At 34.9% G+C, this 14921-nt stretch overlaps 1 pseudogene; it reads right to left on the bottom strand.

The window, feature by feature from the left end:
• Positions 1–1544: 1544 nt before the first annotated feature.
• LOC139074583 (olfactory receptor 4A47-like) lies at positions 1545–2469 on the bottom strand (annotated as a pseudogene).
• Positions 2470–14921: the final 12452 nt, after the last annotated feature.

Here is a 14921-nt window from a genome sequence, read left to right as displayed (position 1 = left end):
ATGAGCAATAGCATGTCTATGCCCAGGATTTGAACTGATGAAACACTGGGCCACCTGTAGCAGAGTGAGTGAACTTAACCACTCGGCCACAGGGCCAGCCCCAGGAGAGAAATATTTTGAGGAAGATACAAAAACCCCAAAAAATCATAAATCTGACTAGGTAAATACTAAAAAACTCTACATGGTAAAAAACAATTCTGCATAGCATAAGAAAGTGAAAATCAAATTACAAATCAGAAAAATAGTATATAAAAGAGATCATTTCCTTAGCATATAATTCCTTATAAAAATTAGTATGGAAAAGACCACCAATCAAAGAAAATAAATTAAAAAACATTTATAGACAATTCAATGATAAAGACATTCAAATAACTTTAAACATGTGAAAAGATGCTTACATCAATTATATTTAAATTTTTTCAGTTAAAGTACACAAATTAATTATAATTTCTTTAATGAATTAGATTGTTATATAGCATAAATGCTTACTGAGCACTGGTTATTGAGAATGTGGACAAACAGGCAGTCTCAAAGACTGTGGGTGGAAGTGTACTTGGTACAACCTCATGGATGGCATTTTGGCAGTAATTATGAATGCCAACATTTTACATACATATACCCTAGGCACAAAATTCTACTTCTAGAAAGTAAGGATTCTAGGAACACATATGAAAAACATGTATATATATATTACAGAATTATATGTCACAGAAAAAGATCAGAAATAATATGGAGAATACTGGATACATTAATTCTAGTATTATTATAAGGGAATATCACAGAGTTTGAAAATAGCTAAGAATGAGTTATATCTATATGGATTTGTATGGAAATATCTGCAAGATGTTGAGTAGTACAGTATAAGTATTTACATACAGACGTACACTCACACATATATAAATATGCTTGCATTTGCAAAGATTAATACTTGGAGAACCTTAAGACACAGTCTTTTATGACTACTCAGGGGAGGAACACTGGGGAGCATTAATGAAGGATGGAATAGACATTTATTTTTCACTTATATAATTTCATGTGGTTTATATTTTTATATTATTATTGTACTATATTGCAATTTCAATTTATTTTAAAAAGCATAAAAGTTACATTCTAAATATTTTATATATATTGCAACTGAAATTAAATAAATAGGATATTCTATATACTATTAGATGTTTTAACTAGTAAAATAATAAAAAAGACAAGAATCTAACCAAAAAATAAAACTCTCTCAAAAAATTAAAAATAGAAATGCATAAATTGATTAAAAATCAGTGTAACTATAAAAATTTCATTCATTACATATTATTTATTGACTCCCCTCTATACATGACTTACATGGTTCTGGGTGAGGTGAAAAGACATTATAGAGCTGGTATTATAGCAGAGAGACTCTGCTATAACCTAATCATACACTTAATTCTTTATTATAATTATGATAAATGCTTTAAAGGAAAGGGATGGGTGAATCAGTTCAAAGACTCTTGGATTCCAAGGAGACCAGCCCTAAAGTCAAATGATTCTCTTCATCATGAATGATAAACTTATTTAATATGAGATATGATGTTTCTTCTCCAGAGCTTCTTCATAGCATTAGTCATGTCTGAATTTCTTAGAGTATATATTAGTGGATTCAGCATGGGGGTTATGACCATATAAAACACACTCAATGATTTGTCAATAGGGAAGGTCTTAGCAGGTCTTGCATACCTGAAAATACAGGGAACAAAGAAGAAGACAAGTACAACGATATGGGAGCCACAGGTCTGGAGGGCTTTCCGCCTCCCTTCCTAATGTTCTTTAGAGAGTTCAAGATGACACCATAAGAGATGAGTAAGAGCAGAAACACAATAATGCAGATCAGCCCTCCATTGGCCACCACTAAGAGGCCAATGACATATGTGTCAGTACAGGTGAGTTTCAATAAAGGGTACATGTCACAGATAAAGTGATCAATGATATTGGGGCCACAGAATGGAAGTCTGTAAATAGCACTAAGTTGCATTACTGAGTGAAGAAAACCTCCAACTCAACACACTACTAGCAGCATAACACACACCCATTGCCTCATGATAACTAAATAATGCAAGGGCTTACAAATAGCGACATAGCGGTCATAGGCCATCACCAACAGAAGACAGATCTCTGATCCACCAAAAAAGTGCCCTGTAAACAGCTGGATCATACAAAATTTGAAGCATATGGTATTTTCCCCAAAGTACAAGTCTGAAATCAGTTTGGGGGAAATGACTGAAGAATACATGACATCCATAAGTGATAGGCTAGCGAGAAAGAAGTACATGGGTGATCTCAGAGTCTTACTAAAAGTTACAGTCATGACAATGAGAAAGTGCCTACCATGGTCAAAATATAGAAGAGCAAAAACAAAACAGAGAGGACTTTCTGCTCCTTTGGATTTTCTGTGAGGCCCAAGAGGACAAAATAAGTCACATTCCTCCTTGGTTCCATCTATTCTTTATCAAAGCTGATTTCAGTTATTAGTTTACCTATAAAACATGAAAACATACCTTTAAAAGTATTTAAGATTAATGTTTTATTTATTCATACAATCAAGGAATCATTATGAGGGATATATTTGTGTCAAACAATTTGCCATAGATATTGGTTTTACCATGTTGAATAAGACTGGTTCCCTACTCTCAGTGATTTGACATATAATCATGGGGTCAGACAATTAAAGACCAATGTAATAAATATGATTATAAGTATATTCATGTTGTACTCAAGAACATTTAAGTCAAACTGGGATCTTGGAATGCTTCCCAGAAGAAGTGATGCTTCAGATGAGTTTAAGGGAGATGTGAGAGGACAAGAGAGAACGGGAAGGGAATTCCATAAAATGATGCACCGTGTATAACATCACAAAAGTGGAAAACTTAAGAATCACTTAAGATAATTTACATATTCAAAGTCAGCAGTATAAATTATGAATGGAAGCCTATAGACTAAAGGTCACTGTACTAGTTGCTAGGGCTACAACTCTATAACAATAATTGCCCTTCCTCCAGTTTCTAAAAAGATGTTCATTTCCAATTGAGACTTCAGCTTTAAAATTCACATTTCTAGCAACATTCTGTTCATGATGATATATGTATTCTCTCAGATTATAATTTTTTTCTATAGCATTCTTCTGTCCTTCCTGAGGCCTCACTAGATTCAACTTTTGATGTCCATATTTCTACCAACAGTCTCACAAGGCATAGGCTTTTTCTGTCAGCATATACCCATTATCCAATACCAAAGCTACATGAACATTTTTTGGAATTTATTGCAGGAGCATCTCCACTTCTCAGTACTAAATCTTTAATAGTTTGCTAGAGCTGCCATAACAAAGTAGCAAAAACTGAGCAGCCTAAACAATAGAAACTTATCATCTCACCATTCTGGATGCTAGAAATTCAAATTCAAGGTATTGGCAGTGTTGCTTCCTTCTAAAGATGGCGAGGGAAGGAGCTGTTCTGGGCCTCTTTTCTTGGCTTGTAGATGACCATTTTTATGTTCATAGGGTGGTCCCCCTCTAAGCATATCTGCATCCCAATTTCCCCTTTAAATAAAAACATCAGTCATGTTGGATTAGTGGCCATCCTGATGATCTTATGTTAACTTCATTACCTCTCTAAAGAACCTATCCCTAAATAAAGTCACATTCTGAGGCACTGGGGGTTAGGACATCAATATACGAATTTTAGGAGTACATGATGGAACCTTAAATACGTCATCTGACATAGTGTTTTATCCAATAACTATCACTAACCCAGATAGTCTACCAATTCACTAAAACTTCTTTCTTAGTGTGTTTACTCAGATCCTCCTTTTCCTGAACTACAAATGCTACAGCACTCTAAAATTGGGTGCCTAAATCCCCTATCTCTCTCCTAGTTTTCAAACTTGGATATGAAACTTTCTAATTGGTACCTCTATCTAATGGTATAAATTTAGTATAAAGCTAAATGTTTAATATTCTATAACAAACCTATTTCCTAAGTGTTCCCTATCTAATTCAATGGTACCATCTTTCATGCTACTGTTCAGAATTTAAATCTGAGCGTATCCTTTAGTCTTTTATTCTTAATTTTTCTATTGACAAATTTAAGAAGTCCTATTGATGCTCCCTTTAAAATATATTACAAATTTGGTCATTACCACCACACTCATTACTTCCATGGTCTACTACAATAGCCTCCTGCAAGTTTGTCTGCTTTTCTCCTAGCCTTGGGGAATCTATTCTCAAGAAGCAGCCTAAAAAAGATCCTCTTTAAATCTTATTCAGATCATATCACTCCCCTGTTCAAAACCCCTACAGTGAATCTATCCTGCACTCAACAAAATCCAATCTCCTGGGATACTTTGGCTGACAAGCCCCTGCATTAGTAAGAACCCTGGCTATTTCCCCAAACTCATATCTTACAATTCTCCGTATTCATTCTGCTTAAGACTCTATACTTTTCCTCAAATATCCAAAGTGTTTTTCCATCTTTGTAGTTCATGAACTCTTTCATAGATGCTAATTTCAGAGGTGAGAAGCAGTTTATCTCTAAAATAATGGCAAATATTGTGGAAGAGTGTATTCTAAGTTTAATAATTACTTATTCATTCACTTGATAAGTGTGTATTGAATACATTGTTTCATGCTGTTCAGATACCTAGAATCACAGAGTGTCCAATAATTCACTGAGGCTCAGGGTCTAAGCCAAGGATCATATCATCAGAAGACAGAAATGGTGGGGGTGACTGAGGTATAACCTTTTCACTATCAGTCTCCTATTTTTCTAGATAAATATATGTCTTAAGGCTATAAGATGACTTCTGATTTCATTTTAAAAAGGTTTTAATATATTCATGATAAGTATCATATAAATCCTGACGAGTGACTTTCTAATTTTTTTCCACATATTTCTCTGTGATATCGATCTTCCCTTGCGGAAGTCTACATTTAACTAATTGACTATTACATCTGCTTACAAATGTCTCTTCTTACTCATGAGACCGAGTTTATATGTCATGAAAGCCAAAAAGCCTTATTGTACTGGACTTTTACATAAATATTATCATTAATATATGCATAAACAGTTTTATGTTACACAAATGTCTATAGTACCCATGTTTAATAAAATAGATATATCATATCTGGTTGTGGAAGAAATTTCAAAACCAGTAAATTATATTTCTCTAAATCTAGCTTTAGCTCCTTGAAAAAAGCAACAGTCATTACTCTGAGTCATAATTTGCATAAATGTGAAATGAAATTATGATAGGTACTTACTGAGTTTTTGTAAGCATCTTAAAAGCTAAAATATAAGAAATCATATGTAACACAGTTCTTGGGCCAACATGAATAACCAATCTTCATTTTTTATAAAATATATGAAGCATCAATTTAAGCATATCAGCATGTATCATAAGTTTATATCCCTCTGAAATGAAAAAAAATAAACAGGGTGAGAAAACAAATATTTTTGTTCTGTTGTTTCCATTGAAATAGATAAAAATATTTTAATGAAAGGAAATGCTAACATTACAAGAACACCTGTCATTTCATTTGTTATGCAAAGCTATGTATTAGATGCTATGTCAATGCATACATACATGTTATATATATATATACACACACACAAATATATAAGTATATATATATACACACATATATACATATAAATATGTACATACGTAAAATTATATTTAATTTATCACATCATGTTTACAATAATAAGGATCTTTATGCCCATTTAATAGTTAAAAATACTGAGGCTCAGAATATAATTAATTTTTCCAAAGTTACATAATTTTAAGTGACAGATCTGGAATTGGAATCTAAGTTTGATGTACTTCAAATTCCCTGTACTGCCAGCAGAAGGTTTTTAAACTTTTCAATTCTTATAAACTCAAACATTATAATTTCCTGTGTAATAAAGAAATTCACACAACTGCGAAGCCTGGTTTCTACTATTAACTATTAAAGTCTTACCTTTTTGAAGCTTGTTCACAGTTTGAAGGAAGACTTTTAACCATACTCATAAAGAGCTGGAAAATCCTCTTCCATCTACTTTCCCCACAGAAGGCAAAAAGCCACATTATTCCTTAAGGATACATTTTATTACATATGCCCTTTTCTACCCAATTTCTATACAGATAATTTGGAATAGTTCAGGAAATTACTACTTGCATTGTAGCTATATTTCAAAGAAATCTTGTTACCACAAGAAAAATAAAAGTTTCCCATTAGTATAATTTATCAAAAATGCAAACAATTCCTATATCTACATAAGATGATAGCAACTAGCTATTTTACCATAAAGACTGTTTCTAGTAACTTCTTTTCTAGTACCATCAATAAAGAATAACTGTCACTCAAACATTTAGTCCGTCTCACTCTATTGTGTTGATATGGCCAATAGTTAAACTTGAGATTGGAGAAGACTTTCTTGTTCTTTTTTTATATAAGAGTTTAAGTCTAATAAAGAATCTCCTGAAATAAACATATCAGTTCTTAAAAAGATAGCATCTTCCACCTAATATGGGCAAAGATCATGATGATTTTAAACAATCTAATGACATCATGGAGTCCCGCAATTGGAATGTGTCCAAGACTGATTGTTGTCTAATTAAACTCACTGGGATTTTCCACAAAATTTTAAAAGAACATCTATATTTAAAAGCAAAACCTGTTAGACCAATCACATAACTAATGTAAGTAGGATGCAACAAGGAGAAAAAAATAGCCTCAGAATCATTATGGACATATTGCCAGTTGAGACTAAAATGCCAGCCCTGTCATTTTGTTCCAAAGAGATGAATTTGTCACTTATTTCCCATCTTGCCATAACAAGATTTTCTTTCCTTTTATCTAATATCCAGTATTTTCTGTCTATAAGGTTGGGGTTGTATATGTTAAAATTTTATCTACAGTTAGTTGTAATAATTAGTTATTTATCCAATTATTCATTCTTTTAAATTGAGCATCTATTTTGTGCCAGATTCTATGCTATGAGCTATGTACACAGCAGTTAATAAAACAGGGAAAAAACTAAGGATAAAAATTCTGACTGTATTTATCTTATACACTTGTAATAGAGTCTGACAATAAAAAGGGGAATAACTTAAAGTAATTATAAACTGTGATCATTGCTAATAAGACAACAAAGGGGTACTGTGACAGAAAATCAGAAGGATAAACTATTGTGGATAAGGTAATCAGAGAAGACCCTTTTTAAAGGTAATATTTAAGCTCAAATCCAAAGGAAGAAAAGTTGTTACCATGGGAAGTACTGTTACATGTTAAAAGCTCCAACTTTGAAAAGAGTTTGGCAAGTTCAAGGCACAGAAAGATCATTGTGCCTGAAGGGGAACGGGAAATAGAGAGGAAAGAACTGAGGTGTAAGAGATGGACAGGAACCATACCATACTGGGCAGTACAGCTCTTGGTAAGGAATTTGGATTTCATTTAAAATTCTTTCAAAATATCGTAAGGACGCTTCTGGTTCCAGTTTGGCATGTAAGGAGCTTAGAAATTGCTACTCCTTCCTGACAACAAGTAGTGCAAATCACTACTCCCTCCTAATGACGAATAGTAGAAATTGTTACACTCTCCTAACAATAAGTAGAAAGCTGAATAAATTAAAAAATCAATAACTCTTCTTGATCTGTAAGAGAAATGAGTTTACAGAGCAAACCACTCTCCCTAAAACTAGAGACACAGACAGTTACAGATAATCACAACTTAGCAGAGCAGAAACCCATGAGCAGAAACCCCCATGGGAGCCACTGCCAGGATAGGAAAACCTGAAGTGTAACTGATGGATTGCCAGAGGCTTGATGTGGACAAGTCCAAAGACAAAAACTCCAGGGAGACCCAATCACATGGGGTGATATTTTCCATAATTTTGTGAGTTTTAACTCTAGGAACTCTAGTAATTCCACACAGTAAGTATAGGAGAAAAATATTCCTCTGCTTCTGGCAGGGGGTGGGAAAAGAACGAGTTTGTTAAATACCTCAGAGCCCTCTGTTCTTCTTAACAAGGCCTGCCCTCAGGAGAAACCATTTTACCGCAGCCTAACCTGCTGTGATTTTATCAGTGCCTAATATACCCTGAGGAAATGAAATACCCAATTCTAGCCTCTTCTAGCCATCTTTTCCCACATAAGTGAGGACTGGGGAGGAACTGAGAAGCACTGCTGAACTACACAATCCAAGGCCATGGGCTCACCAAAGACTGAGACTTTACGATGGAATTATAGAGCACTCTCCCTGCTCAATACCTTACTACTGCACTATTAAAGGTGTATTTACCAGGTTTTTTTCACCCAGTACATCACATCCACATTTCAACAAAAAATTACAATGCACACTAAAGACAAAAACGCAATTTGAAGAGACTGAAAAAGTATCAGAGTCAGAGTCAGATATGGAAGAAATGTTGTTAGACCAGGAAATTTTTAAACTATAATTAATAATAAGGGCTTTAAGGAAAAAGTAGACAAGTAAGTACAGATGGATAATGTAAGAAGAGATAGAAATCCTAAGAAAGAATCTGAAAGAAATGCTAGAGATCAAAAACACTGTGACAGAAATCAAGAATGCCTTTGATTGGCTCATTTGTAGACTAGATATGGCTGAAGAAAGAAGCTCTGAGCCTGAGGATATCACAATAGAAATTTCCAAAACTGAAAATCAAAAAGAAAAAAAAGACCAAAAAAAAAAAAAACCAGAACAGATTATCCAAAAACCATGGGACAACTACAAAATGTGTAACATATGTGTCCTGCAAATATGAGAAAAAAAGAAAAAATGAAAGGAACAGAGATAACATTTGAAGCAAAAATGACTGAGAGTTTCCCCCAAACTAATGTTAGACACAAAACCATGGATTATAGGCACTCAGAGAAGACCTCCTGGGATAAATGCCAAAACACAAACAAAAAATTATACCAGGGTGTATCGTATTCAAACTTCAAAAAATCAAAAGTAAATTTTAACGTCTTGAAAGAAGCCAGAGGAAAGATCTTACCTATAGAGGAGTGAAGTGTAAGCACCTGACATTAAGCTCTTTGATTGTAGTGTAAGTGCTTGTAATTAAGATTTGATTGCCAAGGTATTCATTTCAAAAGACATTCATCTTGAATAAACATATTGCCTGTTATGTGACACAGCTACTAGGAAAACAACCAGATAAGAAATTAGGCCAACCCTACACATGAAGTTTCCTCTTTCAGAAAGTCCTGAGTATCCTAGATAACTAACCACTTGAGAAACTCCACTTCTTACTGCCCATGCCCTAATTCCCACTATTATGTGTTAAATTAGCCAGTAAATAATGAAACCACTGAACTCTAGATACCCATCCTCAGACCCTATTGAAGGCAGAGCACCAGGTCTGCTCTCTCTCCGTCTCTACCTGTGACCTTTCTGTGCATCCCTTGAGTGTGCCATGAACGCTTCAAGACCACTGAGCAATACATCTTGTTCTTTACAGTTCCCTGGTGGTTTTTGCTGAACTGTGTCCTGAAATTATAATAAAAATCAGAAAGCCTGGTCCAGCCACAACTTTGGTTTCAGTGGGGCAAATATCCATGGGGACTTGCTACAAGTAATATGAGCCTGGGTGAGTCATCACTCTCAATCACTATCAATAGGCTGAGACCACCACAACAAGGAACAAAGAAAAGAACTGTATCAAACTTCTCCTCAGAAACCATGCAAGCAAGGGGTGAGTGGAGTGAAATAAATTAGTGAGAGAGAGAGAGAGAAAAAAACCCTAAAATTCTGTACCCTGTGAAATTATCCTTCAAAAATGAAGAAGAAAAGTAGTCAAAATCATAGAATCAGAGTGTAGAATGGTGGCTGCTGTAGAGCCATAGAAATGGGGAGATGTTGCTCAAAAGGTATAAAAATGAATAAGTTCTGAGGACCCGGTGTACAACATGGTGACTATAGTTAATACTATTATATTGTTTAAAAGGAATTTGGAAAGAGAGCAGATCTTAAGTGTTTTCACCTCACACAAAAGAAATTGTAACTATGTGAGCTGAAGGAGATTTTAATTAAATTGATCATGATAATCATTTCATAATGTGTATATATATTAAATCATCACATTATACACAGAAAGAAAAAATACATCTTTTTAGACAATCAAAAATTAATTGAATTTGTCACGAGTAGATCTGCCTGCAAGAAATGTTAAATAAGTTCTTCTGAGAGAAAGTAAATTAAACAGGTTAGAAACTCAGATCTACATAAACAAAGAGCACTGGAGAACGAATGAGTGAAGTTAAAATAAAAACTTTTCCTTTCTTTCTTTTAGTTTTAATTTTTTTATTAGGATAACATTGGTTTATAACATTATATAAATCTCAGTGTACATCATAATATATTTTGATTTCTGTGTAGATCACGTCATGTTCACTACCCAAAGACTAATTACAATCCTTCATCAGACACATGTGCCTAATTACCCCTTTCCCAATCCTCCCACCCCCTTCCCTTCTGGTAACCACCAATCCAATCTCTCTGTGTTTGTTTTTCATTTTTACCTGCTACTTATGAATGAGATCATACAACATTTGACTTTCTCCCTCTGACTTATTTCACTTAGCATAATAGCCTCAAGGTCCAGACATGTTGTCACAAATGGCTGGATTTCATCATTTCTTATGGCTGAGTAGTATTCCCCTGTGTATATATAGCAAATCTTCTTTAACCATTCATCCCTTGATGGGCACCTAGGTTGCTTCCAATATTGGCTATTGTCAATATTGCTGTGATGGACAAAGGGTTTCATCTATCTTTATGCAGTCGTGTCTTCATGTTCTTTGGAAAAACACCCGGCAGTGGAATAGCTGGAACATATGGTAGTTCTGTTCTTAATATTTTTAGGACTCTCCACACCATTTTCCATAGTGGCTGCCCCAGTTTGCACTCCCACCAGCAGTGTACGAGGGTTCCTTTCTCTCCAGATCCTCTCCAACACTTATTCTTTCCTGTCTTATTAATTACAACCATACAACCCATACAACCTGATGGGGGTGAAAGAATAGCTCATTGTAGTTTTAATTTTTTGAGGAAGGTTAACCCTGAGCTAACTTCTGCCAATCCTCCCCTTTTTACTAAGGAAGACTGGCCCTGAGCTAACATCTGTGCCCATCTTCCTCTACTTTATTTTATTTATTTATTTTTTAAATTTTTTATTGAGTTAATGATAGGTTGCAATCTTGCAAAATTTCAGTTGTACATTAATGTTTGTCATTCGTGTTGTAGGTGCACCACTTCACCCTTTGTGTCCACCCCCACCCCACCTTTCCCCTGGTACCCACTAATCTGTTCTCTTTGTTCACATTTTTAAATTCCTCATATGAGTGGAGTCATACAGAGATTATCCTTCTCTAACTGGCTTATTTCACTTACCATAATTCCCTCAAGGTCCATCCATGTTCTTGCAAATGGAATGACTTTGTTTTGTTTTGCAGCTGAGTAGTATACCATTGTATATATATATATACCACATCTTCTTTATCCATTCATCTGTTGATGGGCACTTAGGTTGCTTCCACGTATTGGCTATTGTAAATAACGATGCAGTGAACATTGGGGTGCATAGGAGTTTTGGAATTTCTGACTTCAAGCTCTTTGGATAGATACCCAGTAGTGGAATGGCTGGATCGTATGGTAGTTCTATTTTTAATTTTTTGAGGAATCTCCATACTGTTTTCCATAGTGGCTGCACCAGTTTGCATTCCCACCAGCAGCGTATGAGGGTTCCTTTTTCTCCGCAACCTCTCCAACATTTGTTACTGTTAGTTTTACATATTTTTGTCATTCTAATGGGTGTAAGGTGATATCTTAGTGTAGTTTTGATTTGCATTTCCCTGATGATCAGTGATGATGAGTATCTTTTCATGTGCCTATTGGCCATCAGTATATCTTCTTTGGAGAAATGTCTGTTCATGTCTCCAGTCCATTTTTTTGATTGGGTTGTTTGATTTTTTGTTGTTGAGTTGTGAGAGCTCTTTTTACATTATGGATATTAAGCTTTTGTCAGATATATGACTTGCAAAATATTTTTTCCCAGTTAGTGGGTTGTTTTTGTTTCAATCCTGTTTTCGTTTGCCTTGAGGAAGATCTTTAGTCTGATGAAGTCCCATTTGTTTATTCTTTCTATTGTTTCCCTTCTCTGAGAAGACATGGTGTCCGAAAAGATACTTTTAATAATGATGTCAAAGAGTGTGCTGCCTACGTCTTCTTCTAGAAGCCTTATGGTTTCAGGTCTCACCTTTAGGTCTTTGATCCATTTTGAGTTTTATTTTGGTGAATGGTGAAAAAGAATGGTCGATTTTCATTCTTTTACATATGGCTTTCCAGTTTTCCCAGCACCATTTGTTGAAAAGCCTTTCTTTTCTCCATTGTATGCCCTCAGCTCCTTTGTCAAAGATAAGCTGTCCATAGATGTGTGGTTTTATTTCTGGGCTTTCAATTCTGTTCCATTGATCTGTGCGCCTGTTTTTGTACCAGTACCATGCTGTTTTGATTACTGTAGCTTTGTACTATGTTTGAAAGTCAAGAATTGTGATGCCTCCCATTTTGTTCTTTTTTCTCAGGATTGCTTTAGCAATTCAGGGTCTTTTGTTTCCCTATATAAATTTTAGGATTCTTTGTTCTAATTCTGTAAAGAATGTCATTGGGATTCTGATTGAGATGGCATCTAATCTGTAGATTGCTTTAGGTAGAACGGACATTTTAACTATGTTTATTCTTCCAATCCATGTACATGGAATGTCTTTCCATCTCCTTATATCGTCATCCAATTCTCTCAGAAAGGCCTTGTAATTTTCATTATATAGGTCCCTCACTTCCTTAGTTAAATTTACCCCAAGGTAGTTTATTCTTTTTGTTGCAATTGTGAATGCTATTGTGATCTTGAGTTCTTTTTCTGTTAGTTCGTTATTAGAATATAGAAATGCTACTGATTTATGCCAATTGATTTTATACCCTGAAACTTTGCTGTAGTTGTTGATTACTTCTAAGAGTTTTCCAATGGATTCTTTGGGGTTTTCTATGTATAAGATCATGTCATCTGCAAACAGCGAGAGTTTCACTTCTTCCCTCCCTATTTGGATTCCCTTTATTCCTTTTTCTTGCCTGATTGCTCTGGCCAGGACCTCCAGTACTATGTTAAATGAGAGTGGTGATAGAGGACCTCCTTGTCTCGTTCATGTTTTCAGGGGGATGGTGCTCAGTTTTTGCCCATTGAGTATGATGTTGGCTATGGGTTTGTCATATATGGCCTTTATTATGTTGAGGTAGTTCCCTTCTATGCCCATATTGTTCAGAGTTTTTATCATAAATGGCTGTTGGATCTTGTCAAATGCTTTCTCTGCATCTATTGAGATGATCATGTGGTTTTTATTCCTCAGTTTGTTGATGTGGTGTATCACGTTGATTGATTTGCGGATGTTGAACCATCCCTGTGTCCCTGGTATGAATCCCACCTGATCGTGATGTATGATCCTTTTGATGAATTGCTGAATTCTGCTTGCCAAAATTTTGTTTAGAATTTTGCATCTATGTTCATCAGTGATATTGGCATGTAGTTCTCTTTTTTCGTGGTGTCCTTGTCAGGCTTTGGTATCAGCATGATGTTGGCCTCATAGGATGTGTTAGGAAGTGTTCCATCCTCCATAATTTTTTGGAATAGCTTGAAAAGGATAGGTATTAAATCCTCTCTGAAAGTTTGGTAGAATTCCCCAGGGAAGCCATCTGGTCCTGAGGTTTTATGCTTTGGGATGTTTTTGATTGCTGTTTCAATCTCTTTCCTTGTGATTGGTCTGTTCAAATTGTCTGCTTCTTCTTCAATGAGCTTTGGGAGATTGTAGGAGTCCGAGAATTTATCCATTTCCTCTAGGTTATCCATTCTGTTAGCATAGAGATTTTCGTAGTATTCTCTTATAATCCGTTGTATTTCTGCAGAGTCTGTTGTTATTTCTCCTCTTTCATTTCTGATTTTGTTTATTTGAGCTTTCTCCATTTTTTTCTTTGTAAGTCTGGCTAGGGGTTTGTCAATTTTATTTATCTTCTCAAAGAACCAGCCGTTTGTTTCATTGATCCTTTCGATCGCTTTTTTCATTTCAATAGTATTTATTTCTGCTCTGATTTTTATTATTTCTCTCATTCTGCTGCCTTTGGGCTTTATTTGTTCTTCTTTCTTTAGTTCAGTTAGGTGTAGTTTAAGATTGCTTATTTGAGATTTTTCTTGTTTGTTAATATGTGCCTGTATTGCGATGAATTTTCCTGTTAAACAGCTTTTGCTGTATCCCATATGAGTTGGTATGGAATACTATCATTTCCATTTGTTTCCAGGTATTTTTTGATTTCCTCTTTAATTTCTTCAATGATTCATTGCTTGTTCAGTAGTGTGTTGTTTAGTCTCCACATCTTTGTGCCTATCTCAGCTTTTTTCGTGTAATTAATTTCTAGCCCTATAGCATTATGATCAGAGAAGATGCTGGTTATTATTTCAATTTTTTAAAATTTGTAGAGGCTTGCCTTGTTTCCCAACATATGGTCTATCCTTGAGAATGTTCCATGTGCACTTGAGAAGAATGTGTATTCTGCTGTTTTAGGATGATTGATCTACATGTGTCTATTAAGTCCAATTGTTTTAGTTTTTCGTTTAGCTCCACTATTTCCTTGTTGATTTTCTGTCTGGATGATCTGTCCATTGATGTGAGTGGGGTGTTGAGGTCCCCTACTATTATTGTCTTGTTTTTAACATCTTCCTTTAGGTCTGTTAATAGTTGCTTTATGAACCTTGGTGCTCCTATGTTGGGTGCATAGATAATTATAAGCATTATTTCTTCTTGATGAAGTGTCCCTTTGATCATTATATATTGCCCCTGTGTCTCTCTTT

This window comes from Equus przewalskii, chromosome 11, assembly GCF_037783145.1.
Source record: "Equus przewalskii isolate Varuska chromosome 11, EquPr2, whole genome shotgun sequence".
NCBI lineage: Eukaryota > Metazoa > Chordata > Mammalia > Perissodactyla > Equidae > Equus > Equus przewalskii.
The sequence above is the reverse complement of the archived record's forward strand: the minus strand, read 5'-3'. Positions and strand labels throughout refer to the sequence as shown.